Source organism: Rana temporaria, chromosome 13, assembly GCF_905171775.1.
Source record: "Rana temporaria chromosome 13, aRanTem1.1, whole genome shotgun sequence".
Classification (NCBI taxonomy): Eukaryota; Metazoa; Chordata; class Amphibia; order Anura; family Ranidae; genus Rana; species Rana temporaria.
The window spans coordinates 89,840,916-89,851,871 of NC_053501.1; positions in this window are offsets into that span (position 1 = coordinate 89,840,916).

The window sequence follows — 10,956 nt, forward strand, 5'->3', positions numbered from 1 at the left end:
AACGACGTTTTCCCCCACACACGGTCAATTAAAGTGACGTTTTTAAAAACGTCATTTTTTTCATCACATAAAGTGATGGTGTGTACGGGGCATAAGTCAACAATACATTAGTAAAGTGCTGCTCTGCTGGTGCACGCCGGGTCCTGCACCATCATCTTCCTTCCTTACACCATTGAGAGCCAGCTGTCTCTATCTGACTCTAGCAGCCGAGCCCTGATGATGAAAAGCCAGGTCCTTCTTCCATCGCTGTGTGATGCCTCTGCTGAGGCCTCCTCATGTGATGTGCATATCCATGGAGGCTCCAGGAGCAGTGTCCACATCATTTTCATCTACAGTAGGTAAGAATGGAGGTAGGGGGGTCGTGAAAAGTAAAAAGGAAAACAAAAAAAGTCAGCTTTTTTTGGGGTCGAGGTTTCATTTTTTTATTAGCCTTTTATATTCTGTGCATTTAGAAACATATTTTTCATTTTTTTTTTTTAACCACTCCTCAATTCTTCAGAATTTTTTTAAATTTTTCATACACATTAAAATCTGCATTTGTGACCAGAAAATTATATAAACCTCCAGAACAGTCCCTGTACAATAATAAAAAAAAAAAATGTTAATTGCATTTTTATTTTTATTTTATTTTTTAATGTATCAATGCAACTATTTATCAAATCTACAATTGCAGTAAAAAATATATAATTATTTTTGTAATTTATCTAATTAATTTAGAGCTCACAAATGCAATATAATACCCATATTTTTACAAAAAAAAAGTTGTTTGAGCAAAATGATACCAAATGTGTCAAGTCTCAAAACTCAAGTGAGCACAAAATGGGGAAAAATTACAGTACCCAAAATTATTAAAGTGGTTGTAAAGGCAGAAGATGTCAGGGCTGCTCTATGCAAAACCATTACACAGGTAAGTAGAGCATGTTTTTTATTTTAATATTTAAAAGTAAAAAAACAATAATAAAAAATATATATATATTTTACAATCACTTGGTGTTCGAGCTCAGCCTAGAGTTTAAGTGGATGTAAATCCTTACATATATCCAGTGAAGTGACCAGGGCCGCTGATAGAAATCATGGGGCCCCATACAGCCTACCTGACGGGGCCCCCTTCAGCTCCACCCCTGGTCCCGCCTTTAGGAATAAAAAGAAAAAAAATGAAATAAAATAATATGAAAAAAAAAGAATTTATAAAAAAAAGGGGGATTGCCATCCGGGGCCCTGGGGACCTTTAATAATATATATATATATATATATATATATATATATATATATATATATATATATATACAGTGGCGGCCCGTCCATAGGGGGCGCATGGGCGCCGCCCCCCCTCTCCCCAAAGCCAGTAAAAAAAAAAAAAAAAAAAAATGAAAAAAAAAATTTTTTTTTTTGGGCCCTTTAAGAAAAAAAAAAGGTCCTTTAAGACGGTGCATGTTCAGGGTGAGCGCCGGTCAAAGACTCAGAGCACTGCTATAGCATCATTGAAGCGTCATGCCAATGCAGCAGGCAAGACGCTTCATTTGCAGTTTTTTTTTAAGCTCTGTGGCTATGTGCTGTGCGCCATGAGCCAATCACTCTCCAGTGTCTCCACTCTCCTCTCTAATTGGGTCCTGCTGCTTCCTCACTGCAGAAGGAAATGGGCGGTGCTTTCCCCAGGGCAGTGTTACTTCGCTTTTGACTCCAGGAGGACTCTAAGGTAAGAAACTTTATTAAAAACACTTTATTTGTCTCATTGTCTGTCCTGTCCAGTGTCCCTGTCCACCCCATCATGTCCAGCACCTTGTGCTGTATGCTCAGCCTGTACTGTGATCGGACTGAGAGAGGACAGGAGGGAGGGGGAGGGTGCCGTGCTTCACATCTCCTGTATGTGTGTGAGGGCTTAGAGTGCCTGCGTCCTGCAGCTGTGCTTTACAAATCTCTTATCTCTGTCTGCCTATCTAATCTATCTGACTGTCCTGCCTGTCCCCTCTCTCTCTCTCTCTCTCTCTCTCTCTCTCTCTCTCTCTCTCTCTCTCTCTCTCTCTCTCTCTCTCTGTCTGTCTATCTGTTTAATTATCTATCTATCTATCTATCTATCTATCTATCTATCTATCTATCTATCTATCTATCTATCTATCTATCTATCTCTCTATCCATAGCTCTATGTCTCTATCTATCTATGTCTCTATCTATCTATCTATCTATCTATCTATCTATCTATCTATCTATCTATCTATCTATCTATCTATCTATCTATCTATCTATCTATCTCTCTCTCTCTCTCTATAGATCTATCTCTCTCTCTCTCTATCTATCTATGTCTCTATCTATCTATGTCTCTATCTATCTATCTATCTATCTATCTATCTATCTATCTATCTATTAGCTACCTCTGTCTAATTATCTATCTATTTATCTATCTAATTATCTGTCTGTCTATCTATATCTATCTGTCTGTTTAATTATCTATCTATCTATCTATCTATCTATCTATCTATCTATCTATCTATCTATCTAGCTTTCTGCCTAATTATCTATTTATCTATCTAATTATCTATCTATATCTATCTGTCTGTCTGTTTAATTATCTATCTATCTATCTATCTATCTATCTATCTATCTATCTATCTATCTATCTATAGCTCTATGTCTCTATCTATCTATCTATCTATCTATCTATCTATCTATCTATCTATCTATCTATCTATAGCTCTATATCTCTATCTATCTATCTATCTATCTATCTATCTATCTATCTATCTATCTATCTATAGCTCTATCTATCTATCTCTCGATCTATAGATCTATCTCTCTCTATCTATCTATCTCTCTATCCATAGCTCTATGTCTCTATCTATCTATGTCTCTATCTATCTATCTATCTATCTATCTATCTATCTATCTATCTATCTATCTCTCTCTCTCTATAGATCTATCTCTCTCTCTCTCTCTCTATAGATCTATCTCTCTCTCTATAGATCTATCTCTCTCTCTCTCTATCTATCTATGTCTCTATCTATCTATGTCTCTATCTATCTATCTATCTATCTATCTATCTATCTATCTATCTATCTATCTATCTATCTATCTATCTATCTATCTATTAGCTACCTCTGTCTAATTATCTATCTATCTATCTATCTAATTATCTGTCTGTCTATCTATATCTATCTGTCTGTTTAATTATCTATCTATCTATCTATCTATCTATCTATCTATCTATCTATAGCTATCTGCCTAATTATCTATTTATCTATCTAATTATCTATCTATATCTATCTGTCTGTCTGTTTAATTATCTATCTATCTATCTATAGCTCTATATCTCTATGTCTCTATCTATCTATCTATCTATCTATCTATCTATCTATCTATCTATCTATAGCTATCTGCCTGATTATCTATTTATCTATCTAATTATCTATCTATATCTATCTGTCTGTCTGTTTAATTATCTATCTATCTATCTATCTATCTATCTATCTATCTATCTATCTATCTATCTATCTATCTATCTATCTATCTATCTATCTATCTATCTATAGCTCTATGTCTCTATCTATCTATCTATCTATCTATCTATCTATCTATCTATCTATCTATCTATCTATCTATCTATAGCTCTATATCTCTATGTCTCTATCTATCTATCTATCTATCTATCTATCTATTTGTCTGTCTATCTAATTATCTATAGCTAGCTGTCTGTCTGATTATCTATCTATCTATCTATCTATATCCATCTAATTATCTATCTATATCTATATATCTGTCTGTTTAATTATCTATCTACAGCTCTATCTATCTATCTATCTATCTATCTATCTATCTATCTATCTATCTATCTATCTATCTATCTATCTATCTATCTATCGCTCTCCCTCTCTCTCTCTCTTTCTCTGTCTCTCTCTATCTGTTTAATTGTCTATCTATCTATCTATCTATCTATCTATCTATCTATCTATCTATCTATCTATCTATCTATCTATCTATCGCTCTCTATCTAATTATCTATCTATATCTGTCTGTCTGATTATCTATCTGTCTGATTATCTATCTATCTATCTATCTATCTATCTATCGATCTATCTAATTATCTATATCTATATGTCTGTCTAATTATCTATCTATCTAATTATCTATAGCTCTATCTCTCTCCCCCTCCCTCCATCTATCTATCTGTTTAATTATCTATTTATCTATAGCTCTATCTAGCTATGTCTCTCTATCTATCTATCTGTCTGTCTGTCTATCTAATTATCTATCTAATTATATATAGCTCTATCTCTCGCTCCCTCCCCCTCCCTCTATCTATCTATCTATCTATCTATCTATCTATCTATCTATCTATCTATCTATCTATCTATCTATCTATCTATCTATAGCTATCTGCCTAATTATCTATTTATCTATCTAATTATCTATCTATATCTATCTATCTATCTATCTATCTATCTATCTATCTATCTATCTATCTATCTATCTATCTATTTGTTTTATTATCTGTCTGTCTATCTATCTATCTGTCTCTCTGTCTGTCTGCAGGTCCCATTGTCTGCGGGGGGGGGGGGGGGGGGGTTGACTGGGGTTTTGTTTGCGCCCCCCCAAAAAAATAGAGCACCAGCCGCCACTGTATATATATATATATATATATATATATATATATATATATAATAAAAAAATATATAAAAATGTATTTATTTTTTTATAAAAAAAAGGGGTGTTTTCCCCTGGGGACCCCCGTACCCCTAAGAAAAAAAAATTGTCCCTTTAATAAAAAATAAAAAAATATATATATTAGAAAAAATATATATTTTTTTATAAAAAATAAATAAAAAAAAGGGGGGTTGCCATCCGGGGCCCTGGGGGCCTTTGGACCCCTGGGGACCCCCGGACCTCTAAAAAAAAAAATAGAAAAAATAAAAATAAAAATTAAAATAAAAATATTTAAAAAAATATATATATATATATTTTTTAAAAAATAAATAAAAAAAGGGGAGTTGTCATCTGGGACCCTGTGGGCCTCCGGGCCCCTGGGGACCTTTTTAAAGGGGGTTGCCATCCGGGCCCCTGCTGGCCCGGGGCCCCCTACAACAGGGCCAGTTGTACTGGCTTATCAGCGGCCCTGGAAGTGACTGTCTCAGGTGAAAAAAGGGGACAGAGAGCTGAATTTACACACTGCAGAGCTCAGTGAGGAAGAGCTGAGAGCTGATTGGAGGGAACAGGAACAGAGCTGAGGCTGTCAATCTGTTGGAGTTCCCTCCCCTGTCACCATGTTTTCCCTTGGTGTCAGGAAAACTCATCAGAAGTGATTCATGCTAATAGCAGAGGAACAAAGCAGCAGACAGAAATTACACTTGGTGCTCTTAATTGAGACAAGTACACACTATAGAGGATAATGCTTTGTTCATATTTAATGTCTGAAGTTTATAACCACTTTAAAGCGGACCTTCAGTAATTTTTTTAACTTTCCATCTATTAAATCTTCTGCCCTTGTTGATTTAACTTTGGATAGTAAAACTTTTTTCCTGCCAGTAAATACCTTATACCGCCCACTTCTTGTTTCTTGTCTGGTCATTAGCCTAGGCTTATGACATCATGCACAGCTGTCTCTCTCACTCTTGTGAGAGTTTGCCAGGAAGGGAGGGGGAGATGAGTCATAAGAGGGCCAATGAGAGCTGCAGAGCTGGAGGTGTGTCTGTGTAAATCCAGGAAGTGAACAGGCAGCAGCTTCAGCTGCCCACAGTTAAAATGGTTATAGCCAGACTCAGTGGAGGGAGATTTCTGCCACACATTTGGAAAGTACAGAATCACAGTATATATAAAATAATATGCAAAGTGGTTGAAGGGAAGCTTCAGAATGGCAAATATGTTTTTATTACAAATTATGTGAGCAGACTTCAGTTCTTCTTTACGTATACATGAAGGACCTATGAATATTCATCCCACTCCAGCATATGTAGCAATATCCAATGTATGCAATAATTTTTTACAACATTTTTGCATTTCTATGTGTGTGCGAGGTGGAGGTGCTTTCAACCTGTTCCCGGCCAGCTCACGTCTTTTTACGGGGGGCAGAATGGCACCCCTGCGCGAAACCTCGTAAGCGGTCGCGATCGCTGCCGGCCACGCACGATCGTGTGCATGAAAGCCACCATGGGGATTTGTGTGTATAAACACACAAATCCCAGTTCTGTCAGGGGAGAGGAGACATATCGTTTGTTCCTACTAAGTAGGAACAAAGATATGTCTCCTCCAGGGATTTTTTCAGCGGGAACGCGGGGGAACGCAGTTCCGGCACCTCCTGGACTGCCTGTATGTAGTGGTAAGGGGTGCTGGGGTGTGCTGCAGGGTATTGATGTTCACTGCTGGGGATCTATTTATTAAGGGGGGGGCGTATTGTTGTTGGGGAGGTCTATTGTTGCTGGTGGGGGACCTATTGTTGCTGGGGGGTCTTATGTTGCTGGGGGAGTCAGTTGTTGCTGAAAGAGATCTACTGTTGGGGGAGGGGTCTATTGTTAAAGGCAGCCAGAAAGTCTATCAATGCTGGCTGTACGGAAATCTGTTGATGCTGCTGGGAAAATTTTGTTGTGGGTGGTCCATTGTTGTTAGGGGGATCTATTGTTGCTGGCTGCAGGGGATCTATTTTACTGCTTTTCTTGATATAATTACCACATTCCATACAAATTACTTAGCACCACAAAATGATACTTGGTTCTATATTGTCTAAAAGGGGTGGTATTGGGAGATGGGTAGGGGGCGGAGAAAAGGGGTGGCTCGGAAAGGGGGAGTTCCTGCACTATTGTCTGAGAAAAAAAGCCCTGGTCTCCTCCCCCTAGTCAGTCCTATCCCCATATAGTTGGAACACACTGAGGGAACACACATTTAACCCCTTGATCGCCCCCTAGTGTTCACTCCTTCCCTGCCAGTGCCATTTATATCTTAATCAGTGCATATCTATAGCACTGATCGCTGTATAAATGTCAAAAGTGTCTGATCTGTCTACTGCAATATCGCAGTACTGATAAAAATCGCATATCGCTGCCATTACTAGTAAAAAACATAAATAAAAATGTCATAAATCTTTCCCATAATTTGTAGACGCTATAACTTTTGCGCAAACCAATCAATAAACGCTTATTGCAGTTTTTTTTTACCAAAAATATGTAAAAGAATATATATCAGCCTAAACTGATGAAGAAATTTGTTTTTGTTTTAAACTTGGAGATATTTATTATAGCAAAACGTAAAAAATATATATTTTTTTCAAAATTGTCACTTTTTTTGTTTATAGCTCAAAAAATAAAAACCGCAGAGGTGATCAAATACCACCAAAAGAAAGGTATATTGTGGGAAAAAAATGATGCAGATTTTGTTTGGGTACAGCGTTGCATGACCGCGCAATTGCGACGCAGTGCCAAATTGTAAAAAGTGCTCTGGTCCAGAAGGGGGTAAAATCTTTCTGGGGCTGAAGTGGTTAATTTTAATTGTTATTTATATTATATTTAAAAAATTTTGCACTTTTTTTAATTTATACATGTCTGCATTTGTGTTTCAATTAAACTTTTTTAATTAAACTTTTTATTTTATTTAATTTTAATTATGTTTTTTGGGCCAGATTCACAAAAGAGATACGACGGCGTATCTCCTGATACGCCGTTGTATCTCTGAGATACGATTGTCTTATCTATGCGGCTGATTCATAGAATCAGTTACGCATAGATAGCTCTAAGATCCGACAGGTGTAACTGTGTTACACCGTCGGATCTTAGGCTGCAATTCTAGGCCGGCCACTAGGTGGCGATTCCATTGCGGTCGGCGTAGAATATGCAAATGACTAGTTACGCCGATTCACGAACGTCCGCTTTGCCCGTCGATCTAAATTTACGTCGTTTCCGTAGAGATGCGTCACGTAAAACTAAGCATGCCCTCTTGGTGGTCTAAGCAATGTTAAGTATGGCCGTCGTTCCCGCGTCGAATTTTTAAATTTCATGTCGTTTGCGTAAGTCGTCCGTGAATGGTGCTGGATGCCATTTACGTTAACGTCGAAACCAATGACGTCCTTGCGACGTCATTTAGCGCAATGCACGTCGGGAAATTTTAGGGACGGAGCATGCGCAGTACGTTCGGCGCGGGAACGCGCCTAATTTAAATGGTGCCCGCCCCATTTGAATTAGGCGGGCTTGCGCCGAGTGGATTTACGCTACGCCGCCACAAGTTTACAGGTAAGTGCTTTGTGAATCAGGCACTTACGCTGTAAACTTGCGGCGGTGTAACGTAAATGGGATACGTTACACCGCCGCAGCGTAACGTAGTTCTATGTGAATCTGGCCCTAAATGTTTAACCTATTTATTTATTTTTGTATTTACCTTTATTGCATTATTTTTATTATTTTTTTGCCTTTTCTGTTCCGTTAGAAAAAAATACATATTTAATGTTGGTATTTCCGAAAATGAAGCTGGAACATGTAAAGGTTTCCAGCAAGCAGAAAATCTGCTTATCAATCTGGTGAATGTTGGGAGCCTGGAATGAATTCCTCCACTATCCATTTTCTTAGTGGTACTAAATTGTTCTTATTTCAAATAAAGGTGCCAAGATCAGTTGTGTACAGATAACCCAGGTTTCAGAAACTTAAGCTAAGTGGGCACAATAAGTTTTACTCCTGATTGGCTGCCATTAGCTCCTGTACATCACTTATAGTCGTACTGCTCTGCTAAGGAACACAAAAGTACAGAAACAAGTTCTTGTGCATATAACAGTTGTCCTGGCCAATGTCTCCTTGTAGGACCTGAGCGACATAGTGTCCCTTTGCAGAGTGACCATCTGGTCACCATTCTGGGCTTCCCAGAGATAGCAAAGCAAAAAAATAATAAAAAAATTGATTCAGCAATCTGTGAGTTTATTTCAAGATCTATCTGTTGAAGAAGGGATGGTCAGAATTACAGAGTTGGACAATGGCTTTTTCACCAACATACATTCACTTAACTTACATTGCCGCACTTAAGGTGAAAGCTAATGATATAGGCTCCTTTCCTACATTCTGAACTTACGAAAACAGTAATCACTTTCCTTGTGGCAATTAACTAACCAAAAGGCTCCCTACCTTCCTAATATACCTTCAGGAAGGATGCCCCTCTCCTAGTAGGGACAGGGTTGGAACGCAACCAGGATGGTTCTTAAAGCGGAGCTCCGCTGTAAAAAAATATTAAAAGCCAGCAGCTACAAATACTGCAGCTGCTGACTTTTAATATTAGGACGCTTACCTGTCCTGGAGACCAGCGACGTCTGCAGCAGAAGACAAGCAATCGCTCATCACTCTGCTGCCCCACTGCCAACCTTGGTGAGGGAATCAGGAAGTGAAGCGCTCCGGCTTCACTGCCCGATTCCCTACGGCGCATGCACAAGTCACGCAGCGCAGTCCTCACTGGTTCCGGCTGTGTTCTGGGACCCAAGTGTTTCCCAGAACACAATGGGCGGGAAGTGACGCACTACCCGCTGGTCCCCGCCTGCAGAAAGGACTCCTGGAAGTGGGTGCAAATACCTGTCTTTGACAGGTATCTGCACCCCCCTGAAAGGTGTCAAATGTGACACCGGAGGGGGGGAGGGTTCCGATAAGCGGAAGTTCCACTTTAGGGTGGAGCTCCGCTTTAAAACCAAAGCTCACGCTCAAGTTGTAGGGGCATCTAGTGGCCAAACAGTCAAAGTGCAACAAGTCAAATATGTACCCTATCTTACAGTGCTTACCCACTGAATCACTTATTGTGCATCCTAGGAGGGTCCTAAAGAGGTTGTAAAGGCACATTTTTTTTTTCCCTAAATAGCTTCCTTTACCTTAGTGTAGTCCTCCTTCACTTACCTCATGCTTCGATTTTGCATTTAAATGTCTTTATTTCTTCAGAGAAATCCTCACTTCCTGTTCTTCTGTCTGTAACTCCAAACAGTAATGCAAGGCTTTCTCCCTGGTGTGGAGTGTCGTACTCGCCCCCTCCCTTGAGGTGGGAGGGGGCGAACAGGAGAGTCAGAATGCCCTCTATGTTGCAGATAGAGAAAGGAGCTGTGTGTTAGTGGGCGCCCTGACTCTCCTGTTGTCCAAGAGAGGGGGCGAGCACGACACTCCACACCAGGCAGAAAGCCTTGCATTACTGTGTGGAGTTACAGACAGAAGAACAGGAAGTGAGGATTTCTCAGAAGAAATGAGGACATTTAAAAGCAAAATGGAAGGATGAGGTTAGTGAAGGAGGGCTGCACTAAGGTTATGGAAGTGTAGCGCCCCCTTACTTTCAGTATGGGCACTACACTAAAGTTAGTGGGGAATGGGAGGATTCGTTTACTCCCATTCACAATTTATTGAAATTTGAGCTGTTGTCAATTCAGAACTGTCCTGTAGGTCAGTCTGTGCTCCAGGGGTGCGTTACCACCCCTGGGCGACAGTTGGTGCTGGAGGGGTTCTGACGGGCCTACCTTCCCCAGCAGCCAATGAGAGGAGTGTTTCCCTTGTTGGGCATGCTGGGGGGGGGGGTATATCTGTGGCAACCGCCATTAGCTGTTCTGTTCTGTGCGGGGCCCGAGTTCCAGGTGCGGCATCCACCTTCAGGGTGCACGCATCCATGGGCCCCGCCACCGTGGCCTACTTCACAGAGGTTGCGCACCATGCGGAGCCTCAACCTTACATTGAGAGGGGCCCCAGCGGCTTGCTGGGTCCCAAACCCTCTGCTGAGAGGATCCTAAGCTGGGAGCTGTGCGATGGGTATCGGCTCGGGGAGAACCTAGAACTAGAGGTTGTCGGGGAGGCCTAGACAAACCATCAGGGATCCAGTCACCACACCGTATGACAGGTATGCTTAAAGCAGTCAATTGGTGACACTATTTGAACTGACTGGGAGGATTGACTTAATCTAATCTCTTATATCTCAAATTGCTGAGCCTGTGGCAGAGGCCTGTTTCCTCCCAGTGATTTGCAAGTGGCGCTCTGGCTG